The 26,775-nt window shown below is 42.7% G+C and overlaps 1 protein-coding gene across 1 annotated transcript in view; it reads right to left on the minus strand.

Moving 5' to 3' along the window:
- PRICKLE1 (prickle planar cell polarity protein 1) overlaps positions 1-9,429 on the minus strand; it is a 68,671-nt gene extending 59,242 nt beyond the window's left edge. Inside the window, exon 1 of the mRNA XM_088457975.1 lies at positions 9,124-9,429. The gene's annotated coding sequence lies outside the window, so the exon portion shown is untranslated. The remainder of the gene's footprint in view (positions 1-9,123) is intronic.
- Positions 9,430-26,775: the final 17,346 nt, after the last annotated feature.

Raw genomic sequence — 26,775 nt, forward strand, 5'->3', positions numbered from 1 at the left:
AGTAAATTCACCTGGGGTCTTTTAGAAATCAAGGGTTTCATTATTCTCAGTAAATGTTGACAGTCAATGAGTTTAATTTCATCCAGATCCAGCATTCTTATGGACATCTGTACTATTGGGATGTTACTGAAAGCCAACTAAATCAATCATATTGGAAATTAAAATCTCATCAGGGGCTAAAATCACACAGTCTTAACGCCCTAAGGGAAGGAGCTTAAGTATGCAGATTGTCCAATTTGTGTAATGACTGTTTTCTCACTACTTACTGACTGATGCTGGGCAGTTCTGACTATATAGCAACAACTGGCAATCAGCCTACATTATGCAACAGAAATACTCTCTACAGGTCCTCCGTTAAAAAGGTGTGTGGGGGGGGGGGGGGGGGGCGGGGGCTTGGGAAAAAAAAAAAAAGTGTACAAATACATCAGAGTGAAATATACAACCGACTTTATTAAAAACTCATAAGCAAATCTGTCTAAGAAGGAACACTTGAAGATGATTTTGCCTAGCAGCTCTTATGCTGCCAATAATTTATGTAACTGGAAAAATTTCAAACAGAATTTCTGCTAAAGTTAAATGAACATAATCGTGATGTACAGAATCTATAATTCATATAAAAATAGTGTACAAGCAAAAGCATCTGGGAAACAAAAAGAAAAAGATTCAAACAGTAGTTAAAAAAAAAAAAAAAAGTACACCCTCCTTTAAAATCTGTGTTTTTACATAGTTAAAAGTAATGTACACTTTAGCATTATCTAAAATTTAAGAGTATATATGCCTATCATATCAGCCATAACATTAATACCACTGACGGGTGAAGTGAATAATATTGATTATTATCTTGTTATAATGACACCTGTCAAGGGGTGGGATATAATAGGCAGCAAATGAACACTCATTTACTGACATTGACGTGTTGGAAGTTGGAAAAAAAATGGATAAGCGTAAGGATCTGAGTATCTTTGACAAGGGCAAAATTGCGATGGCTAGATCAGAGCATCTCCAAAACAGCAGGTATTATGGCATGTTTTCAGTATGTGGTGGTTAGTACCTACCAAAAGTGGTCCAAAAAAAGAACAACCTGTGAACCTGTGTCAGGGTCATGAGCACCCAATGATTATTATTAATGTGTATGGGGAGCGTAGGCTAACCTGTCTGTTCCACAGAAGGGCTACTGTAGCACAAATTGCTGAAAAGTCAATGCTGGCTATGATAGAAAGGTTGCGGAGAACACAGTGCAACGCAGCTGTCTGCGTAGCTGCAGACTAGTCACAGTGCCCATGCAGATCTCTGTCCAACACCAAAAAACACCTACAATGGGCATGTGAGCATCAGAACTGTACCATAGAACAATGGAGGAAGGTGGACTAGTCTGATGAATCACACTATCCTTTACATCATATGGATGCGAGGGCTTTGATTACCTGGGGAAGAGATGACACCACGATGCATTATGGGAAGAAAGCAAGCCGCTGAGGCAGTGTGATGCTCTGGGCAACGTTCTGCTTGTAAACTTTGGGTCCTGGCATTTATATGGATATTACTTGGACAATGTTTAGGTAGGTGGTACATTTCAAAGTAAACTCCTTCATGGCTACTATATTTCCCGATGACAGTGGCCTCTTTCAGCAGGATAATGCCACACTGCAAAAAATGTTCAGTAATGGTTTGAGGAACATGGCAAAGAGTTCAAGGTGTTGACTTGGTCTCTAAATACCCCAGATCTCAATCCGACCAAGCATCCGCGGGATGTGCTGGGAAAAAAAAAAAGGGATCTGTTGCTCATGACTTGGTGCCAGATACCACAGGACACCATCAGAGGTCTTTCAAACAGATGGGTCAGATCAGGTTTGGCAGTACAAGGAGGGTCTACATAGTATTAGGTAGGTGGTTTTAAAGTTATGGCTGGTCAGTGTATATGGCAACTCAAAGTAGACTAATAACTCCTCTCATTTAGTTTAATGTATGTATTAAATCTTCCGAATGTATGAACAGATGTCTCTATGGAGTTTTAAAATAAAATTTGCTCACTTTTGAATCTAGTTTTACTTCCCAGAGCCCTGGGGATGTTCTATACAGCAAATTTTCTTGGGGTTTGTCTGTTTTTAAATATTAAACAAAAAAAAAAAAAAAAACTTTTCAGTTCATCCAATTTAATATAATTGAGAAGAGAGGTATTTTGGAAGGTACCAAGGTCAAAAAAATACTGTCTATGCAACTGTGGCTTATGGTTGGTCCTCTTGATTACACACAGTGTCCAGTGTTTAGCTGTAGCTATAAGTCTAACCATGGAGCCCCAGGTTAAATGGCTGCATGGTATAGCCCCTTGGGCTCTGGCAAGTCAGTAAAATGGTGGTAGGGCAGTTTAAAAAGAAGTTAGAAATATGCCACATCAAACATTTAAGAAATCGGAAAATATTTGCCTTTATAAATGAACAGAAGCCTGGAGTTCTGATAATGGCACAACAGTTTTTTAAGGCTGTTTAGTGTACAATTGTCTGACCAGTGTCTATATTCCTCTGTGAGAAACATTTAGTCAAAATTCTCCACATAGACCGCAGTTATAACAGTGCTGCCAGCAGGTTATGAAAAGCAATTGTATTGTACAGTTCAATTATGGTTACTTTTACATAACAGGTTGTATCTTAATTTAGCTGAAACACTGAAGAATATGTAACACATTCTTATGGAACAGAAAACACTTTGTACATAAACCATCTTGTAACCTTATTCCTAGATCTAACAAGCTAAAACTTTGTAAAAACCATCAACAATCACTACCAGCTACATCAGAAGTGGCAAAACCTGGAATAAGGAAACTCAGATCTGGTGACGGAAGTCGGACAAGCTCTTGAAAAGGGTGACACTTAAAAACTTAAACAACTGAAATAACATGCCACGTTTTTTGATCTGCAATCTGTTGGAAGTAACCGTTATTTCTGGGAGACTGTCAGGTTTATTGGTAAGAATGCAAGCAAATGCTCAGTTATTTGTATAGTGGATATATGTATAGGCAAGATAATTACATTGTTACTTTCAACCATACACAAATAAAGTTAATATATCACACAAAAGCAGTTCAAAACAAAACATACAAATCAAAATAAATGGTGAGAATATCGAACATAGTAATTAACAATTTACAATAAAGCTTTCATTCTGATTTAAAAAAAAATGGAAATAAATAAAAATCATCACCTTATTAAAACTTGAGGGGCGCTTGGTAATATAGTATATTAAAGTCTACATTAAATGAACAGGTCAAGGTGTATAAAGGGGTATATTTACTATCCATTGGTTGGCGGTGGCTTGGACAAACCATCCGATTGTAAATATACCCCAAAGAGTGCACTTGGATAAGCCATGTTGTGATGCAAGGAATGCAAAATACCTTTGTATACAGGGAAAATATTGGTTGCTTTTGCTGGTAGCCTACAAATAGTGAGCAGCTTTATTTTTACATTGCAATTAAGAGTTATGTGTTTCTTTTGTTTTTTTTAATTTCACAATTATCTACAATGGTCATAGAAAATCTATGGCACTAGCTGGAGCTCTGGCCTTGTACCTCAAAGTCCATGCCCTGTTAACCATAATCATTCTACCGAACAGGCTAACCATTAGTTTTAATCAAATAAAACATTTTAAACTATTCTAGCAAAAACAATGATTTGCACTAGATGTATACAAGCATTAATTATGCTACAGACACATCAAGGTTTATAATCAAAGGAGCTGGCTCCATGATTACTACAATGATAAACAAAGTGCTTGACTTCAGGAGCCTTTAATAAAAAAAATTAAACAAAGCAGCACTGTACAATTTTAGCAATAATTACACATCCCTTCAGGTTTTTTGTGTATTCGTTTTATTTTTAAATCTTGGGACAAGAAGATTTATGTTAAACATGTAAATTTGCTATAGAACAGTTTCCAGATAATAAATGCCCTTAAACTGCACTGCGTTTCAAGAGTTTCACTCTTTGCACAGGTAATCTCATTGTAGAAGAGCGGAAAGATCACTCTGATGTCCTTAATTAATCACAGGTGTATTTTTTAAGCAGTATTACAGTAATTCAACCTGTCCATGAACAGGGAATACTCAAACATCTGATTTATGGATTGAGCATACAACACATTATATTTATCATCATCATCATCAATTATATATAGCACACACTTATTCCACAGCGCTTACATTGGTTTTCAATTTCCTATTTTAAAATCATGGCACCAATATAAAATGGTCATCATATACAATAACTGACTTCCTGTGATTACACATTATGTCAATCAGCACTTTCCTAAGGAGTCATTTGACTCTAATGGGCAGAGACTATGTACAATCACCACATGGGGGGCACAGCCTATGCACAACCACCACCGCAAGGGGCTTCTGGTCTTTAGCAAAACACTCATTGGTAGGCAAGGTCATGTGACAGTAGGAGCCCCATAAAGAGTCACAGGCCATGTACACTGATTGTTCCTTTGCAGACTTCTAGAGACCCTGGCACGAGAATAGAACTGGAACAAGAAGTGACCTTTGCACTCCCACAATGCTGTAATACATTGCTTCTCAAACTCTGTCCTCAAGGCAACAATCCATGTTTTGAGGACATCCATACTTGAGAATGGTATTAATAAAATCAAATGGGCTGAAGCATAGATATCCTTAAACATGGACTGTAGTGTCTTGTGGACCAAGTCTGAGAAGCACTGCTGTAATAAACCTATTCAGTAAGTACCCAGGATGCTGTAACTTCAGAACACAGAAGAAAACGTATAATGCACTAAACATAATTATCATCACAAGGTGAAGTGTTTGTGCAGTCCTTTCCAATATCAGCATACAATAAACAAGGGTATATTGTATTTTGTTCTTCATCTTATATATTATTCACGAGATATATTTGTAAGCAATATTTGAGCATGTTGTCATTACTATCTCTCTGTTCATAGGCACCGTATTGTGTGCAGACAATGCCATGTATTTTAGTGCTTGCTACATTGTAGGAAAGTATTCAGTGCTGACATTTATTTACACAATGCCCTTCAGCTGGCAGCCAATACCATCTAAACAAAGTGCTAACAGCAAGAATAAAACATTGTTATTGTTACACAACAGTGTTTTGTGAAGCAAGAAAATAATTTCAAGTCACTTTCTGAAACAATAAAAATGTGAAACACTTCAGCCATATCTTTAATAAATTTATGTTAATATAAAGTCTGTCACTTCTGGACTCATTTACATTTTTAAAACATGAACTTTTCACTGTAAAGAAGAGTAGCAAAGAAACTAAGAACTGGAACGTTATCAGGTCTATTGGGGCAGGGGATCAGATCATTAGAGAAGACTGGCCTGGCTGCTATGAAATTTGGCATAAATAATTACCTTTGCTACTAACAGGCCCAAAGAGTACAGAAGTCACAGACTAATGAAGGTTTACCTCTCTGCCCCTGTTCCCTATGGGATATTGCTGAGAACAGACTCCCTTGTTGCTTTTTTTTTTTCTTACACACATCTGCCACTAATCTTAATAGCTCAACCATTAACCCATACAACTTTTTTCTCTTCAGTGGATGGTGCACTTCTGCAAATACTTGGATATTAAATGATCACAATTCCTGTTATAATCCAGACAAACATCAGCTCCCTACACATCTCATCTCAAAACAGGATAAGCTGTTCTACTGGTCTTGGCTTTCTGTGGCAGAACTTATTGAATAGTGTAGGTAAATTAATTGTTTTTCTTTACCACTCGGTGCAGCCACAATACTGCACACAAGCATTTTTTCTAAGTGTTTAATACACACTCTTAAAGCTTATCAACTGTGCATGGACTCTGATAGACCAACCAGAGCATACGCATATGGGCCTGTACACACATACACAGAAAAGTTATTTGCCATGCATCAACTTAAGCATTAGCGAGCAGCATTCTAAGCATTAAAATAGAATGAGGTATCTATGGCAGCCCTTATTTAAGTACAATAGCACATTATACTTAGAGGAGCTTTTAGACATGTTCATAAACACACTTCTAATGCTCTGTTACAATGAGGAAACTGAACAACGTTTTGTCTACGCTCTAAACTGGTATTTATCAATGCCAGTGTGTACAAGCATGATCAGGCTCTGGAACCAGTACACAGAAAAAAAATCTAAAATAAATGTTAATAGCTTTACTAGTGTGGCCAAGACAATTTTCCAAATAAAAGAGAAATGGAACAGTTCTAAAAAGGCAATGTCACATAATCAAAACATTTTCTGGAGAAGATATTTTATTATAAACATTCTGTCTCAAAATATGTAAACTACATTTTTAGAATAAATATGGTGATGTTTTAAGGTCCCAGGCCAAGCGCTAACCTTGTTTCCCCCTCCGATTAAAGAGCCCCATGTAGCGTTTCCTGTCTCTCAGTCTGATTGCATTAAGAAATACTGTAGTATCACCCACATCCTTTTTTCATTCCAACAGACCCCCAGCAGAGGAACAATGATAGATCTTTGTCCAAGGGCAAAGATAGTCACCATAAACCAAGACCATATTGAAGACAGACTAAACGGAATCTGGTTTGACAATGATAAATGGCCATTGTTTAATACCTCCAGTGAGAGTAAATATTGCTTGCGATAGGATCCTTGAAATACTGAATCATTCTTTTAGAGCTTTGTTGAAATAGGCAACATGTGACTGCAGACAGACTTCTGTAGCCCACTACAGCTCAACTCCTAAAGCAATGGAAAAAACTGCTAAAAGAATTAAAAGAAAACCCATTACAACAAAGGCTACTCTACCCATAAGCTACAACTAGCAATATAAAATAGAAGCATTTGAATATATCCAATAAAGATAGTCAAACATGGCTGGCTTCTCCCAGTGGATTAGTATATTGTCTTTACTATAGCAAGGGGCTGAAAAATTGACACCTACTTAAGTAAAATGGTGTAAGCAAAAGCTTATTGGGAAAGCACCAGTTGTCACCAAAGTGACAGAGAACAGCTGAAATCCCACATCTGGAGTCTCATTTGGGCAAACACTCCAAAACTCACACCCTCTTATAATCTTGGCCTGCTAAAAAGACAGATGGGAGTTCTCTAGGCAGCCTGTGTACACGAGAACCACCGAAAGTCACATGTGTATGTATAAAAATACACAAAGAATAAAAGTACAGCATGAAGAAAATGTGACAATCATGCGTGTATGCACTTCTAAATTAATACACAAAATAAATCATTAGTAATCACTTGAGAATGTCCAAATCACTGATTTTTTTTTTTTTCTTAAACACACATTTTATCAACTTACTTATGAACAAGGTTTTCAAATGTGCATAGAAACAGAGCCAGACAGGGTCGGTAGGCTTATGAAATTTCAGTTTCAAATGCTAAGCGATAAATAGGAAATAGATCATATTCAGGGGAGACTCAGAGCCACCCTTTCCAATCCCTTCCTACTAACCAATCCCTGTCTTCTAATCAATCATGTTGTTCCAACCACATACTAACAACTAAGTGACAATCAATAAATTAATTAAGAGACATTATCTCCACTTACTAAAATACACACACACATACCAATACTGTGATCTGACTAAATAAACAGTATATAATAGATAGTTATCTTTAATTGGTGGAGACAGGAATTGCTCAACATAACATTATTGCACAATAATGGTGGTTTTATTGCACACAGAGATACAGCATCCTGGACGCAAAGCACTAACTCTACTTGGTGCCAAGGCTGGTTGACTCCTGTCTACACAGGACTATTGGGCTGCTCATACAGGCTTATGAACAATGTTTAAAAGGTACAGAGAATTAACAATAATATAACGATAACCCTATGGGGTATATTTACTAAAGTGCAGGATTTTAGAAGTGGAGTTGTTGCCATAATCAACCAATCAGATTGTACTTATTTATCTAGCACAGTCTAATCCAGAATATAATATCTAGAATCTGACTGGTTGCTATGGGCAACATCTCCACTTCTAAAAACCTGCACTTTAGTAAATATACCCCTATGCATTCAGTCCAGTAGGCAACTTACATTCTAAGTACATATATATTTATCGCAGGAGAAAGAAAGAAAAAAAACAAAAAGTGTTCTACAGACACTTAAATCTCCTTTATATCCCTTTAGGGCAAAGCAGTCCTAATTCTAACTAGAGAGGATTTTCCAGCTCATTCATTCTGATACATTTTGAATACATAGTATTACAATTCCAAGTATTTAGTTCTGAGTATTTTCACATTCACACAGTTATAAGTGGTAGTGGTGTAGAACAATGACAAGAATATGCATTAAAACAACTTTTTGGCCTTGAACCTGCGATGCCCATGTAAGAGACATCTAATTTAACACTCAGACTACTCCTTCCCCCCCCCCCCCCCCCCCACTTCCCTGAGGGAATGCTATTTGCCATAAGATCAACAACTCTATTATATGGTTAACACTCCCCGGCGCCAGCTGAGACGGAGACACTCAGGGGAACAGTCCTTTCTGCACCGATGCTCATAAACTGCTCGCTGAGTGCAATCGTCCCTATTCATTTTGGAGCCGATGTGGAGGACTCTTAGAGACCCCATTGTTCCCTTGCCTTTCAAGACCACTACTGCAAATCATATAATGCGGGATAATCATGTTTGCGGTGCAAGTGATCCACAAGAGCATATACATTCAGACTACCAGGAGATGATTAACCTCTGGTAGCCGGCAGGGGGCGTTTCAGTGCAAAGAGCTGCGGGACTCCTCGGAGTGAAGGGTTAATACAGCAACTGGTGCCCAAACTAAACTAAGAAGGGATGTGTGTGTCTTCTCTGCACTTAGCCTGCTGGTCCCGTTAAACTAATTAAGTGTCCGAAGAATTTCTAGGTGACAGAAAGCCCAGGGTGGCTGACATTCCTCAGCACATCCCCCTTCCAGCCGGCCAGACATTACAGGGAAGGAGCAAGCAGCAGGCTCTTCTCGCAGACACTTAGTAAAAACACACGAGATGACATTACAGAAGATTACTATACTACAAACGCATACAAATAGGAAACATCTAATAGTAACAGAAACGAGCGTATTGGAAAGAAGTAACTGACCAATATAAAACTCTACATACATAGAAACTTACCATTCAATGCCCTGGTCAGAGTATTCCTGCGTGCAGTCTCTAGGTACAGCTATGTTACACAATCACATTGACGTGAGAGTAATGAATGCTCCAGAGTTGCAGCCTCTCCTCCGGTTCTGTGCTCCCGGTCAGTGTGATAATAAGCAGCTCATGTCTCAGACACAGGGATACCGGCCGGCTGAGGCTCTATGTGCGCCTGCCCTGCTCCTCTCCGCTCTGCTAATGTGCTGCTGGCAGCTCGCTTCCAGACAGCTAACATGACATGAGCTTTCCTCCCTGCTCATTGGTTCCAGCTCGCAGCTCTAAGCCAATCAGCGGACAGTCTGATATCAGCACTCTCCTGCAGATTCCCCTCCAGCTAATGATCCTGCAAGGGGGGATTATTCACACAGTGCCGCCCGTCGGGGATGTTGTAGACGTCATGTATGCATCCGCTTTACCACTGTCTCTGCAGGGGGTGGGGGGTTGCGATTTATATTAAAGATTCGATTATTGAATATCGTTCATTCCTATATCTGCATTTACCACTAAAGATAGAACAAAACACATTGTTTTAAAACTCGGAATAATAAAATAGGTTCCTGATAAATAGAGGAATATTACTAGAGCCTTGTGGAAACTTTAATGTTGAACAAAATAAATTTTGTCCTGATTTTGCAGTTGTGATACCATGGAGCAGCCTATGGGAGTGGGAGATAAGGCAAATTTCGGGCATGCAGAGAAACTAGGTTTCACTGACAGAAGAATTAATCACACAGTATATAGATGTAGAAAGTGGTGCTCTTTATGCTTCTATCAACATAATATGAGTCTGTCATAACATAATGATGCAAATGAATTTAGCCAAAGCAAAGCACAGCAACACACAATAGGTGAATCTCCAACCTTCCAAGGGGTTGATTCAGAGTTGTACGCAGGTCGGCCGCAATGTCACTAACATAGCCTGCACCGAACTAAGGGCCTGATTCAGAGTTGTACGCAAATCCCATAGTTTGCGTACAACTCTAATGTTAGAATCTCTGTGCATGCGCAGGATCTGTACTTAGCACAAACAAATCTTCTGTGAGCTCGCACGCAGTGCCCAGACATCTGATTGACAGCTGCAACCATATGGGCCGGGGGCAGGGTGTCTTGACAGCATTCCAGATAATGGGGGCGTGTTGTCCCAGTTTTCTAGGCATGCTGAAGCCAGTGGCTGCATCCTTGTATGCAGCTTTAGTAACTTCAGCTGTGTGTAACCACTGCCCATCCTGAGTAACCGGCAGTCCTTGCATGCATCTTCACTATCTTCAGCTGCCTGTAACTGGCCGTCCTTGAATGCATCTTCACTAACTTCAGCTGCGTGTAACCACCGGCCATCCTGAGTATAACCAGCCGTCCTTGCATGTAGCTTCACTAACTTCAACTGCGTGTAACCACTGGCCATTCTGAGTAACTGGCCTTCCTTGCATGCATCTTCACTAACTTCAGCTGCGTGTAACCACCAGCCATTCTGAGTAACCGGCCATCCTTGAATGCAGCTTCACTAACTTCAGCTGCGTGTAACCACTGGCCATTCTGAGTAACTGGCCGTCCCAGGGGCGTTTCTAGAGAGGAGGGGGCCCGTGTGCAGTCTCCGACACGGGCCCCCTCCTCTCTGTCCAGCGGCCGGCAGTGCACTGACCTGTGTGCGGCCAGCACCGGAGTTATAGACTCTGGGCACTAGTGTGCGCCCAGAGTCTATAGAGGATGCACTGGTCACCGGGAAAATGGGCGCGGCAGCCATTTTCCCTGTACTGCGCATGCACAAACTGTGGGAAAATGACAGCGGCTGCCATTTTCCAGTCGTTTTTACAGTGCCGGACCCCCGCACCGACGTCGGAGAGGTAAGTTATTCTATGGGTGCAGGGTGTGTGGTGCGGGGCCCCCCTGGACCCAGGGGCCCTTGTTCCCCGCACATCCTGCACCCATTATAGATACGCCCCTGGGCCGTCCAAGAAATCAGGTTCACTAACTTCAGCTGTGTGTAACCACTGGCCATTCTGAGTAATTGGCCTTCCTTGCATGCATCTTCACTAACTTCAGCTGCGTGTAACCACCAGCCATTCTGAGTAACCGGCCATCCTTGAATGCAGCTTCACTAACTTCAGCTGCGTGTAACCACTGGCCATTCTGAGTAACTGGCCGTCCCAGGGGCGTTTCTAGAGAGGAGGGGGCCCGTGTGCAGTCTCCGACACGGGCCCCCTCCTCTCTGTCCAGCGGCCGGCAGTGCACTGACCTGTGTGCGGCCAGCACCGGAGTTATAGACTCTGGGCACTAGTGTGCGCCCAGAGTCTATAGAGGATGCACTGGTCACCGGGAAAATGGGCGCGGCAGCCATTTTCCCTGTACTGCGCATGCACAAACTGTGGGAAAATGACCGCGGCTGCCATTTTCCAGTCGTTTTTACAGTGCCGGACCCCCGCACCGACGTCGGAGAGGTAAGTTATTCTATGGGTGCAGGGTGTGTGGTGCGGGGCCCCCCTGGACCCAGGGGCCCTTGTTCCCCGCACATCCTGCACCCATTATAGATACGCCCCTGGGCCGTCCAAGAAATCAGGTTCACTAACTTCAGCTGTGTGTAACCACTGGCCATTCTGAGTAATTGGCCTTCCTTGCATGCATCTTCACTAACTTCAGCTGCGTGTAACCACCAGCCATTCTGAGTAACCGGCCATCCTTGAATGCAGCTTCACTAACTTCAGCTGCGTGTAACCACTGGCCATTCTGAGTAACTGGCCGTCCCAGGGGCGTTTCTAGAGAGGAGGGGGCCCGTGTGCAGTCTCCGACACGGGCCCCCTCCTCTCTGTCCAGCGGCCGGCAGTGCACTGACCTGTGTGCGGCCAGCACCGGAGTTATAGACTCTGGGCACTAGTGTGCGCCCAGAGTCTATAGAGGATGCACTGGTCACCGGGAAAATGGGCGCGGCAGCCATTTTCCCTGTACTGCGCATGCACAAACTGTGGGAAAATGACCGCGGCTGCCATTTTCCAGTCGTTTTTACAGTGCCGGACCCCCACACCGACGTCGGAGAGGTAAGTTATTCTATGGGTGCAGGGTGTGTGGTGCGGGGCCCCCCTGGACCCAGGGGCCCTTGTTCCCCGCACATCCTGCACCCATTATAGATACGCCCCTGGGCCGTCCAAGAAATCAGGTTCACTAACTTCAGCTGTGTGTAACCACTGGCCATTTTAAGTAACCGGCCGTCCTTGCATGAATCTTCACTAACTTCAGCTGCGTGAAACCACTGGCCATTCTTAGTAACCGGCTGTCTTTGCATGCATCTTCACTAACTTCAGCTGCGTGAAACCACTGGCCATTCCGAGTAACCGGCTGTCCTTGCATGCATCTTCACTATCTTCAGCTGCGTGTAACCAATGGGCATTCTGAGTAACCGGCTTTCCTCCAATGCAGCTTCACTAACTTCAGCTGCGTGTAACCACTGTCCATTCTGAGTTACTCAGATGACCGATGATCACGCACATGATCCGATAGCTGCATCCTCAGACGCAGTTGCTGATCACAGAAGCCAGCAAGAGGCGTTTATTTGCACAAGACTACTTCTGCGGTATTCGTATATTATTGCACAATAGCTGCGTCCAAAGACGCAGCTACTGTGCAATAGCGTACATCTCTGAATGGGCCCTAGATGCAGATATTCTCCCGCATGCCAAGTTGCACACATCTATAATAAGCTTTGTTAAATAGCCTCATCATTATCACTAGCCATATCCCTAGTGCAAGAGCTATGTCTTTAATCAGATAGATCTCTGCGTTTGCACAAATCTGCATAGCCTGCAATTCCATTCATTTGTGAATGATACATTTTCATTTATAAAAACCAGTACAGTCTGGAGGGATGCTTTTTGCCCACCCCTGGTCTAGGGAGTAGCAAGATAAATATTCTCATGATTATAGCTTGGAACAACAGACCTAACAGTGCAGTCCTGGCTTTACATAAAGCCTATGCATTACTAAGTTAAATATTATACATGAGCAACAATAATCAAATCACTGCTGAGTCAGACAGTTTACAAGCCTAGTAAGATGAGGAGTTTTAGTGTTACAGAAATGAGGACATCTGTAGAACTGGAGGGCATATTTATGAAGTAATGCATTTTTGCCATGATAATTATCATTTCATATGGCATTTATTTGCTATTGGAGATGCGTTATCAGGGCAATTTACCAACAAGCTAAGTGCTGGACAACCCCTTTAAAAAAGTACTTATCTACAGTATATCATAAAGGAGGCTGGATGGAAAATACTGTACTCTATCTTGCATCACTCTGGGGCAGGTTAAACTCATTCATTAATTTAATACTAATGTATTTGAAGTGTAACATTCTTTTATATGGGTGTGCTTGTGCTAGTAACCCCAATTGGATAAGATCACAACAAAAAGGAGAAAAGAAAACATGGTATCTTGCTGCCTTAATCATGTATATTTAGTAAACTAGTATCTGATATTAATAGTGCTCTAGTGAGTACACATCTCCACTGAGCACTAAAACATACTGTTCATTTTCCTTACACTATACTGATTGAAAAATACAAAAGCAAGCAAAATATAAAAATAAATGTATACTTAATTGAAAAGAAAGCAATTGTATATAAAAGTAGTCAGATATCTAGAAGTCTAAGAACAATGGGCCTGATCCAGAGATGGATGCAGCTGCATTCGCTCTCGTGTTTGTTGCTGGAGTTGTGGCTGTGATAACATACAAATGCTAGTATCAGCCCTTCCCTTGGTGTAGTAACCGGCTTCTGACTGTGCTAGGACTGAGACGCCCACTATCAATGTCTCTGGATGCTGTAATACTGATGGTGATTATTTAGACGCCACCATCAGTGCACCATCAACACTTGCACCAGCCCTATGGCAGGGGCAGTTTCACCGTCAGACTTTGAGGGGTATATTTACTAAAGTGCAGGTTTTTAGAAATGGAGATGTTGCCCATAGCAAGGCGCACCTGTCATTATCGGCGCTGCTATCTACAAGATAGCAGCACCAATAGCCTGAACGGTCAGTTCACCTGACCGTTCCGCCCGCTGCAGCTGTCGTTGCTGTGGGGGTAGGGCATCGCCAAGCTGTAGCTGTCGATAGCGACAGCTGCAGCGGGCGGAACGGTCAGGCTATCGGCTTTCTGGCTATTGGCTCCCTACCACTAGTATTCCAATGGTAAGTTCTGCGGTGATGAGGAGTGCTAGGGTTAGGCACTAAGGGGGAGGGCTAAGTTTAGGGTGCGAGGAGGGGGAGGTTAGGTTTAGGCACTAGGGGGGAGGTTAGGTTCAGGCGCTGGGGAGGAAGGGTTAGGGTTAGTGTAGGGAGAGGGGGAGGGTTTATGACGCTGGCGTCAGGTTTCTGACCACCGGGATTACATGCGCCGGCATCCCGTACCCAACGTCCTTTATTAGCATTCTTATACTTTCCCATTCATTCATGAAAAGCTGCTTCATTTTGTCACTAAAGAGTCTGACTCTCCTAATGTGAGTAGTCATTTGTAGAAAATTCTCCCTTGTCTATAACTGCCTATAACTGGCAATTAATGTTTGTCTATGTCCCTATTTTTGTGATCAGCAGTATCTTGTAAATAACGATCTGACAATTAAAAAATGTGGTGAAATACAAGGTGACTTTATATTTCTTATAAATGCACTACAATAATTACAGGTTGCAAGTGTATAGCTTGTAAATGAACTGTAAGAGCAAAGCTGGGTACACACTATAAGATTTTACCCAATGATGCTAATGACCAGACCAATTTAAATCGACTTAAACAATCTTGAAAATGGCTGATATACACCATACACACTACCCAATAATTGTTTAGTCCCAAACGATCCTTTGATTCCAAATCATCTTGTCTCCATGGGGAAATGCTAATTATTTAGCAGACATCAGGCTGAGGACCTTACACACTGCACTTTCTGAATGATGCCAAAATGATGTTGTGCAGCACACACTATATCAATATCTGATCCAACGGGTTTTGGACCGACCCTTGGGCCCTGGTGCTGCGTACACACTACACAATTATCAGCCCTAGATATAGACATGTCAGGCTGAAAATTGCATAGGGTATATCCACTTTACTCTGCACATTGATAACAGTGCAGTGGTAGCTATCTGCCACATAACTAAAAGCTCACCGTATTCTCCTAATATTAGGTACAGGTACTTTATTCTATAACCTAACAGTATCAGTGATAATAATGGACACTACATGATCCTATCACTATTAATTCATAGTGGACCCTATTCTTGGAATATATAAAGGCAAATCTAACCATTATTTAAATACATATATAGATATGGTAAATAAAGGACAGATTCAAGGATGAAACATACGGTAGGCAGCGACCTTGAAGAGTAGGTTTATTGTTCTGTTGACAAAAGAGAGTTACAATTATGCGAATTTGGGCTCGGAGCCGATTGTAATGTGTGAAAGATGTGGTACCGTTGCTGGTGTTTTAACGCTGTTGCAACGGCAACTTGCACCCTTTGCATGTAATTGGATTGAGCCCTGAGTTTGTAAAATAAATGAAATGACAGACAGAGATTAGGAAACATAGGACAACATAGGGGGACAGATCCAGAGTCTCGCGCTCCGGACTATTAAAACCACTTTCTTACCGATCCGGTGCCTGTCCAGGATAGAACAGAGGTCTGTTCATGCTGCGCATCGCTCCCGGCTGGTGCTGAGGTCTGTCTGTGCTGCTCCTGCCCAGTCTGCTCAGTGTCCTGTTACTGAGTATGGAGATGGCTCTCTGCAGCCTCTTGCTCACAGCGTGTCTTCCCAGCATGATGGCACAAAGACTGCACACCAGAGTTCCTTCCTAAACAACAGCATGGTCGAAGCCATGTTGGACTCTGTCAGCTGACGCTCTTCCTCCACTCAGAGCACTGCTCCCAGATCGGCTGATCGCAGCATCCAATCCCTGGGGATCCTTTACAATAAATTTCCTTTCCAGACTGGCCTCTATTGCCAGTACAACGTAGCTCCTTGCTGAAGTGTATACAGTCCTATATCTGGTAAACAAGTCTCATTTCCATCTTGCACATCATTCTGGTTTTTACCACTAAGTCTTGTTCTTACAGCCACCACTGGTTCCAGCCGACACCTCCAACCATCGTTCTCATCCGATGCTTCCAACATTGGACTCATATTCTTCAATTCATCAACATAGGTCCCAACTGATCAAGTTCCTCAATTCATCAACATCAGTCCCAACCGATCAAGTTCATCAACATTGGGTTCAAATCAATCAAGATCTTCAAATAATCAACATCGGTCTCAAACCGTTCCAGCTCTCAATCCAGCATCATCGGTCCCAATCCGGTTCTGCTAATTTATTCAGTATTATCATCTCCAGTTCTCATTCCAAACTGCTGTTTAATAAAGACATTCCATTCTTGTTCTCGCCTTCAGGCCCATCATCCTCTGCAGCTCCTCTACCTCCTCACAGCAATACATGAGGAAGTCCTGGCTTAAGCCACCCAGGTTTATTCACACCTCCCAGGCCTCCCACGCCTGTTCCAGCCTAAAACAACTCTCAGGCATGACACAGAGAACATATTTTTTTTGTTTTATCCTGTTAGAGGTGATACTGAAATTCAAAATAGCAGTTTGATAAGTAATATAAGAACCGAGTTAGGACAGTTTTCTAAATACTTCGGTGCAGCATTTGTATGAGAATTGAGTTGCTGACATTGTTAAATGCAGCAGCAAGGTCAAGAAGAATTGGAAGTGAGTAGTGGCCTTAAGATTTAGCAGTAATCCAAACCTTTATCATCTACAGTAAGTCAATGCAGTCTCAGTTGAGTGCTGGCAAATGAAGACTGAATAAAGAGGGTACAAGAGGTTGAGTGAGGTTGTCTCAAGGGGATGGGTACAGGATGCCATCGCTTGGGATCCCGGCGGTCAGAATCCTGACACCGGCATCCCCACAGGGTTAGAATACCAACACCTGTTTGTCAGTATACTAACTCTCCCTCCCCAGTGCCTGGCCCTAACCTCCCCCCCTAGTGCCTAAACCTTACCTTCCCCTCCCTGCACCCTAAACCTAACCCTCCCCCCTTAGTGCCTAACCCCCCCTAGTGTCTAACCTTAACACTAACCCTCCCCCCAACCCCGCTACTTACCTTCGGGATTCTGGCGGTCAGGATGCTGGCGCCGGGATTATGACAAATGACGGAATTCCGGCGCTGGCATTTTGTGCGTCGGAATCTCCAAGGTCGGGATATTGACCGCATCCCATCTCAAGAAGTTTGGAAGGGAATGGGAGCTGACGTTATAATTTAAGAGACAATTTGGAGCAGAATTTGTTTTTTAGAGGAATACTACACATACTTCAATAATTATGTGAGATACTAGTGTAATTGAAGAGAAGTTGCCAAAGGGTACAGGTAACAATTGTTGTCCTGAGAGGAGGATACTATTTCATATTAGATCTTATCTTGATGTACTGTATGTGATGGTGGTCAGAGGGTTTAAAAATATTTACATGTATTAAAGAAACTTTAATAGCACACAACATAAAATAAACAAACATAAAAGTCTCAGCAATTATTGTGCTAATCAGTCAGCAGTGGCTTGCAGCCACAATTTGAGCATGCTCTCCCAGAACGGCCCTTGGACCCTGGCACTACAATACTGGGAGCTGGGAGTTCTCAGCCATTCAGTAACACAGTTTCCCACATTAATGGGGGTCTGGAATCCAGGGGTACGATCATGCAAAAAGTGGGGTACATAGGCCCTCATTCAGAGCCGTACGCTCTGAGCAGAGCGCACGCTCTGAATGAGGGCCGGCCTCCATGAAAATGGAGCGTCCTTCTGGACGCTCGTATAGCTGTGGGTCACCACCCACAGGCTATACGAGCGTGCATTTTGATGGCCGCGATGGTCTCGACCATCGCGACCATCGAAATTGCGAGCCGGAGCCTGCGGTTGAGGTTTTCAACCGCAAGCTCCGGAGTGATTTTGGCTCTATCAGAGCCAAAATCACTCCCACTGACATCACTAGTGATCTCAGTGGGCCGGCTTTTGACGGGAGGCGTTCCCGTGGGAACGCCCCCGTCAGGGAGGCACGCCCCCGGCACACCTACCAAAGGGGGCGTGCTGTCAATCAACATTGACAGCACGCCCCCTTTGATCGGACACAACGAGCGAAGGACTTTCTTTCGCTCGTCGCGTCTGGCGCATGCGCACGACGGAGCTCCCTCCGTCGTGTGCATGCTCAGTCCAGAACATCGACCCACTTGCGAGCGGACAGCCGCTCGCGAGTGGGTCTGAATCAGGCCCATAGTGCCCATATTAGCAACCCCACACTCCATATGCTCTGTTTTTCTGGGACAGTCTCGCCTTATATGACCTGGCTCTCTGCACTTGAACAAACGACCCTCGCATCTCCAGTGGTGTTTCTTTGAGGAGCGGTGACAGTCGGGGTCAAAGGCCAATGAGGTGCCATCTTAATGGGTTGCTCATTCCCTGGTTTCTTTTCTGTCATTTTTGTCATAGTTCTTGCAGTCTCATACCGCTCCAACACTGTACTTCCTCTAGATTTTGAGGATCAGCGTGTATGACCCAGAGCGGCACATTCCGCCCTAGGGTTCCTATACACTGGTCAACAACCACCGTCTCTACAATCTGAGCGGCAGTGAGGTATTCTGGCTGGAGCCAACTCCGCCCCTGTCTGGCGAGTTCTGCAACCTGCTTGTGAATAGGGACCCCTGGTAGTAGGGCCCATTCGTGGAAGCGTTGTGCTTTCACAGAAGGAGTGAGACCTGAATGAGCTAGATTTGCACTTTTGACTAGATCATAAATCTCTGTATCAGCAGAAGACAAATCAGCATAGGGTTCTTGAGCCTAACTAGTGAGATAGGGGAAAAGGCTATCAGCACAAGAGTCTGCTGACCATTTTAAACGCTGTGCCACCCTTTCAAATATCAGCAAATATGCCTCTGGGTCATCTGAGGCAGACATTTTCTTCAGATGCCCAGCCCCTGTTGTGCCCATTGACTGGGGCATTAACTGTAACATTTGTTCCTCTGTCTTTTGGTGAGAGGCCAACAAATTTACTATAGTATGAAATTCTTCCTCCATTTTGGGAGGGGTATAGTGGGAGGGGTATGTAGGTGCTTTTAGACAACAAGCCAGTTCACACAAATAAATCTATCTCTTTCTTTCAGCAAAGCAATTGTATTTCACATTTAACACAGAAAAAGAAAACACTGCTTTTTTTCCCCAGCAATGCAGGGGTTAAACAGAACACAGGAAAACAAAAACTGTCTTTTTCTCTTCCAGCACTGCAGTGCTTAATTAGACTTCAGTAATATGTGTGTCTTGCTCTTGCTCAGTCAACAGGTGAACTTATTTAGACAGCATACTCACTGGTGAAGATACTAATCAACATTTGTTATATCTCAAGCACCTTAGTAAAAACAAAGCAAAGAAACTTTTTTTTTCAGTACACATAAACAGCTTTTGCACAAAGCATAACAAGTTATAGTGTCCTTAATACAAGTGTGTTTTTTCTGGTTCCCCAACCATACTCACGTATACCAAACGTTTTGCCTTGTTAATTCCTTTACTATGCCGTAGTCGTCTAGCAATTGTGCTGCAACACAGCAGTGCAGAGGTCCCCATACAGGCCACCATTTGTAACACAGGGTATTGAAATGAGGACTCCAGACAGGCAGGTTCTTGGTAAAGCAGTGTCTTTTAATGGTAGCAGACACTGCACCTTAGCATAGGTGAGCATAGTTCTGGAGATAACATAGACGGATAACAGAAAATAAGCAAACAAACATAAAAGTAAATGTTCCAGCACTCCTTGTGCTTATCACTCAGCAGTGGCTTGCAGCCACAATTTGGGCATGCTTTCCAAGCATAGCCCTTGGACCCTGGTACTACAACACTGTGTCCCTACTTCCTGGCTGCTACTCAGCATCAGGGCAACGAGCATCAGGTTTGTGAGAGTTTTAAACCATTCCTGTGCTCCACTGATTATTCCAGTTTGGTCTGTGTAAATGTGAAAACCTGGAATTCCACACCTCCACTGCTAATGCAGAATGCACAGGTTTCACTCCAGCCTACCTTGGAGGGAGCTGATTCCACAAGAATGTGGGTATTTCGGGTGAGAGACAATCCCCCTCACCACAATTTATATATATATATATATATATATACACTGTACTAGCAGATGTACCCAGTTTAACCTGAGTAGACCGATAAGTTAATGTTTCTGTTTCCATCTCACCTTCATTTCTATAGTAAGGCATCGCTGCTATAGTAAGACTTTACCATCCCTCACCTGTGTACTAACACATTCCACTTCCTCACCTCTGTAGTAACACCTTTCCCTCCCTCGCCCGTGTTGTAACAGATTCAACATTCCCCTCCCTCACCTGTGTAGAAATACAATCCCTCTCTCACACCTGCAGTAGCACATTACCCTCACCAACACCTGTAGTAACTTATTCCCCTTCCTCACCTCTGGAGTAACACATTTCACTCCCTCACCTCTTTAGTATCACATTACTCCTGCTCACCCCTGTAGTAACACATTCCTCTCCCTCACCTGTGTTGTAACACATTCCCTTCCTTCAACCCATAGTAACACATTTGACATTCCCCTCCATCACCTGTGTAGTAACACATTTTCCTCTCTCACCTATGTAGTAACACATTTCCTTCCATCACTATTCAAATTGGGGAGCCACACAAACTGCCAGTGGTGTTTGGCATCACTTGGGATGATAGTCGGTGTTTGAATATGAAAGTATTAGATTAAATCCATATTTGTTTACGTTGTGAAATAATTGGTAGACACAATGTGATATGTACTGTATATTGTTGGTGTCTAAAGATTTTTTTATTTTCTCCATTAATCTCATTAAGAAGAGCAAGTTTGGTTCCTAACCTACATATGGGTACTTTATGATATATGGTATTTATTACTCTATTGAGAAAAATCTTAAAATGTGTGTAACATACTCTGGATTGAATAATTTTGTAAACAAAATGTGGGGTTATATCATCCATTAATATTGCTCTTTATTTTTAGGAAGTTATTGTATGTGGTCATGTGATGTTTTATTACGTTGAGTGTTCCACTGCAATATTAGATATAGAGATAGCTATTTAGATATTATATGATTATGGTGAGAACATGATTAGCCTTACCAAGTGTAATAATGAAATCCTTTTGATACATAGACATTGCAATACGGATTCACGTGATGTGTGTTTACATCAAGTGCCCCACTATGGCATTATCCATCTAGACGAACAGCAGGAGATGAATGCTGTCAACTGACTCATCTCACTAACCAAGTGCTATCAGCAGTTCTACGAGTCACGGGTCAGATGGCCACAGTGAAGGTCACGTGTTCTGGACCAGGGACTCATCGGTACAGGTATTTATTTATTTGTATAATTTATTACAAGGGTTCTAATTTAATCTAAACTGAGCTTGATATGAGGGTTCTGATACATGAATTTCTCCTTGAATATGAACTTATATTGATAATTTGAAATGCGGCTTGGTGAATTGAGTTTTACACCTGTTACTAATCCACTCAGTGTGGGCACTATATAAGCTGGTCATGTTTTTGGAAGTGCAACTGTGTCACCCTCACAAGGGGCCTGATTCAGACCCGCTCACAAGCGCATAGCGCTTGCAAGCGGGTCGATGGTCGAGCCCCGGAGCGAGTGAGAAATCACTTGCTCCAGCGCTCGCATCCAAATGGGGCGGCTGTCGATGTTGATCGACAGCTCGCCCCGTTTGGTAGGCGGGTTGGGGGGGGTGGCTGGCCAAACAGAGGCGTCCTGAAGGAACGCCTGTCATTTGGGGGCGGCCCTACTGATATCACGAGTGATGTCAGTAGTGAGCTTCCGGCTCTATTAGAACCGGAAGCTCACTCAGGCTCGCGGCAGATGAGACCCTACCACAAGGTCACCCGCAGCTTAGCGAGCGGCCAGGAGGCCAGTCTCCAAAAAAAAAAAAAACGCCCTTCAGACCAGCAAGCGGGTCTGAATCAGGGCCAATGTGTTCTACTTGAGAGAGTTCTTCAGAAAGTTACCTGAGGCTGGGATAAGTCAATTATCCTGTGGTTCCAGCAACATCAGACCAATTGGTACTCAATGCTATATTTTATTAGCAATAACAGGAGCAATATCAGCTAGAGCAAACAGTTAAATTAACACTTCATTTTATGCAGATGCATTAAAGTGTACATTACAAGTTCAAAGTTCACACAGAAAATACACTTGCTCCAGTTAAGTTTTATTATACAGGAACCTCCTTCTCTCCCGTTCCGTATGTCTGTGAAACTGAAGATGGTTACAACACTAAACAGGAAAACAGTATTTTGTGCAAGCTTTATGATGCAATACACTATATAACCTGTATAACTAAACTACTAACTATCACTGTTCAAGTCATTAGATTATAACAGTTGCTGGCCCGATATTTCTTTAAAGGTGGTGCACTGCTGTGGTTTTGTGACCCTATGCTCCTAGGTGGAGTACTATCTCTTTTCCTCCAGGTTAGGCGAATTGATTAAGCCCTGCTTACTTTTCCTTTCCTCTCTGCACTGACAAGCTGGAAATGTTTTGCTCTGATTGATGCAACAAGAATGGTTAGTCCAAAAAGCAGCAACTAGGGCTCTTTTCTCAAGTGTTTATCCTATGCTGCACCATATGGGATTTGGAGCTGAAGAGAATGCGGGATCAATAAATGTTAAAGTAATTGACCCAGTGGTGCAATAAATGAGTCTGGGTAACAATCTATATGACCACACCTCGATTGTAATTCTTCCCTGAATCTAATAGTTCGGGGCCATACCTACCACGGTGCCGGCTTCCCCTGACTAGCATTGCAGTCAGGCACCTGGTGTAGCAACAGGTGACATGCTGAGCATTCTCCCTGGGGTACAAGTGATGTCCACGCAATTTTCCTCATCGGAGTTCCTGCGGCGGCGGTCATGGGCGCAGCCATGTTGTTTGTATCACCTGAACAGTCTCTCATCCAATGGTAGCCTTGGCAGCTCAACTGACTCTCTCCTCCAATGGACAGCTACCTATATAGCTGGACTCCAGGAACAGGAAGTTGCCTGAATAACTTTGCTACTTCCAGTGACAGTTTGCAGTGACATCGTTCCAGGCTCCATGCAGTATCTACCAGTGATTGTTCCCAGCGATATTCACTAGTGTTTACTCCTGTGTCTTCTCTTAACTAGTTTCTCTACTGTTACTCTGACACTACCCTGAGCCTGGATGCTTCAGCTACACCTCAGTACACAGCCAGTGTGCCAGTCTCCAGTATTACACTCCAGTACTTACTCTGCATCTGATTCTTCAGTTTCATCTCAGTACACAGTCCGTGTGCCAGTCTCCAGTATTACACTCCAGTAATTACTCTGCGTCTGGATACTTCAGTTACATCTCAGTACACAGTCAGTGTGCCAGTCTCCAGTACTCCCTGCATCTGTATTCTCCCGAGCATACTCCAGTCTTCTTGCTAGTTCCGGATACCTGACCAAGGGGCCACACCCTGCTTACTGGGTGCAGCAGAAGCTCAAATCCCAATTGGAGGGGTCACTGGCGAAGACCTCCCTGTAAGTTAGACTCCGCGCCTTTGATCACGTCTCGCCAACATCCGGATCTAGCTGATGAGGAAGACTTACACACAACACCCTCGATTAATTCTCTCTCCACATCCTAGCACCCTGACTTCCTGCCCTTCGACAAAAGTCCCCCTGAGTCCGATCCTGGCAACTCCCAGATATTCATGTTTCTAGGTCCACTGGGCATTGATGAGTCAGTCACTCAGTGAGTCAGTCAGGACATTTGATTTTATATACAGTATATAGATGTAAATAATATATAAGATTTGTCGAGTTAGAGTTCAACAGTTTAAAAAGGTGTAAGATAAATTACAAGTGGTCAAATGTATTGATATGACCTATTGGTGCAATCTGGATGATCACAATAGGTGCCAGCTGAATGTGAAAGTGAATGTTAGGCCACACAGAATGTCCTTAACCTGGGTTGCAGGTTTATTGGTAACAGCAGGTAAACACACAGGTAACAGCGGTACAGTGATAAAACAGGGGTGAATAGCGGTGGCCACTATAGTGGATATTATAGCATTGTAAGATCTTACCCTGGAGGAGCACTTTGGCACTCTACAGTGGCGAGTGCAGGCCGTGTATGACTGAAAGGAGACCACACACTACTCTCCAACAAGATGATGGTCTGAGAAAGGAAGGAGGTATTAAAGAAATAAAAAACTAAACAAAGCCAATAGAACACCAGAAAAAGGCAGTAGCTATCATGATGACTAGAAGCGTTCTTCCACTGGGAGAGTCTTAAAGAGAAAGTTAATGAGAGTTAAATATCTGGAAGCAGATATTGGGGAGACAATAAGAAATTAGGGTGTCAGGCAAAGAAATGTTCATGGAATTGGGATCCGGGGAATCACAGCAACATGCAGAAAGAAGAGTTGAAAATCCAGATGCTGCATTGGACACATATACAGTAGAAAGCAAAAAAGCTGAAATGAGATGCACATAGAAATCATACTTGCCTACCCTCCCGATTCGGCCGAAAGCCTTCGAAAAATTGTGAGCCGCTCCCGCCCCCCGGAAAGGCAGGCATGCCTTCCACCCGCCCAAACGCGCAGCTACTACAGAAACCCCCGCAGCTGAATTGCATCATTGTGGCCCTGCTCCGTCCACAAATGCCAGGTAAGATGTCCGGCCGTGCCCCCCTATGCCAGCCATGCTCCCCTGCTATGCCAATATGGCTGCTTCCTCCCGGAAGGGGCAGCCAGAATGTCGGCAAACATGATAGAAATATTGTATTTCACTATGTATCCAGCTTTGTACTAGTAACATATGTGTCATGCTTATGTCAGTAGTAGAAATTATTTACTAGAGATGTGTGAACCAGTGTTAATGCGATTCTCAAGGACGTTTACCAAATCAGTGCTAAAATGTTAAATTTGTCAGGATTTGTTGAATTTAAGAAAAACTCTTGAAATCAAGAATATCAAACAGTTTTGAACATGTCTGAGCCTGTTCGATAGTGTTTAAGTCAGGTTGCACATGAATTAGTTGAATTTTAATCATTTTGTCCTTTCTTATTATTCTATTGTGAACAAAGAACCTCAAACAAAACTGCTTACTGGAATGAAGATGATGCAAACCTTGTACATGATCTGAAAGTAGTTATAAATGTGTTCAATTCTGAAAAGGTATTTTTGTTATTACTTTGGTGACAGTGTCACTTTAAGCTTACCTGAGTCCCAGATACAGATCCATTTGTGACCTCAGTGAAAGGGTTCTTATGTTCTTAGGTCATATTGCCTCACAGGTAAACACTCAAATGTGAAATGTATCATTCCATCTTTTTCTAGCTGAGCTTTCAGGAAGGAAGGATAAAAAAGAAGGAAAAAATAGGGAACAGGATCCTTGGCTCAGTACTGTACTTTGCTTTGTTATTATTATGTATCTTAGAGTTAAACTGCGTACAGATGCCAAGCTGTAGGCATGTCTTACTTTATAACATGCAATAGTGCTTTACTTAACTGAAAATTGGACTTTCCTGTTGTTGCTTGCAGCCAGTACTCCTGGTAAGAGTAGGCAAAGTTTTTTTCTTTGGGTGCCAGACATTTAACATTACAAGGCAAAAACATTTCTGGAGTGCCACCACCATTACTGCATATACAAGCATTTCCAAAAATAATAAATGAGTACTAAAATATTAGTGGCTTCACACTACTTCATTTTGAAGCTAGTTTGCTCAGGTACAGGGGTCTATTTAATAAGCCTTGGATGGAGATAAGTGTACGGAGATAAAGTACTAGCCAATCAGCTACTAGTTGTCATTTTTCAAACACAGTCTGTGACATGGCAGTTAGGAGCTAATTGGCTGGTACTTAATCTCCATTCAGTTTATGATAATAATAATAATAATAATAATAATCTCCATTCAAGGCTTAGTAAATATACCCCGTAATTTCTAAATTGTAATCTGTAGATGAGGACATGTTTAAGATTTTTGTACTGTTATTTAACTGTGAGCAGGACTAACTGTGACAGGGTACACTCAGTGGAAACCCAGGCTTCACTAGGTGTGCAGGCCATACTTTGGTTTCCGATTTGGAGAGGGTCTAGCATGTTGAAATCATCTCCTCTGTGGGGAGAGAAAGTGGAGCAAAAGGGTGGATTGGCACATGTTGTGAGGGAGGGACTGACCCCGCAGGTGCCACTCAAAATATCCTTGATTACAACTTTGAAGGAAATAGTACCAATAGTTGCCTTCACCTGCCTTATCATATTCCGAGAGTGCCACTCCATAGTTCTATTCCACACATCACATGGGCTATGTTTAGTAAATAAAGCACCATAAAGTTAGTGCATCATATGTAGAGAGCAATGCTCATTAAATAACAGTTTGCTAACAATCAGTGAAAATGAAAGTGCTTGCAAAAAGCAGTATTTATAAAAACCATTGTGAAACACAACTGAGTAGTATCAACTTGTCGACTTTCTGACTGCCCTCTCCGGGTGTACTAACAAGTAAACTCGATACAAGTCTTGCAGGGATTAACACTGGAAACTG

Source organism: Taudactylus pleione, unplaced genomic scaffold (assembly GCF_031769625.1).
Source record: "Taudactylus pleione unplaced genomic scaffold, aTauple2 ptg000041l, whole genome shotgun sequence".
Taxonomy (NCBI): domain Eukaryota; kingdom Metazoa; phylum Chordata; class Amphibia; order Anura; family Myobatrachidae; genus Taudactylus; species Taudactylus pleione.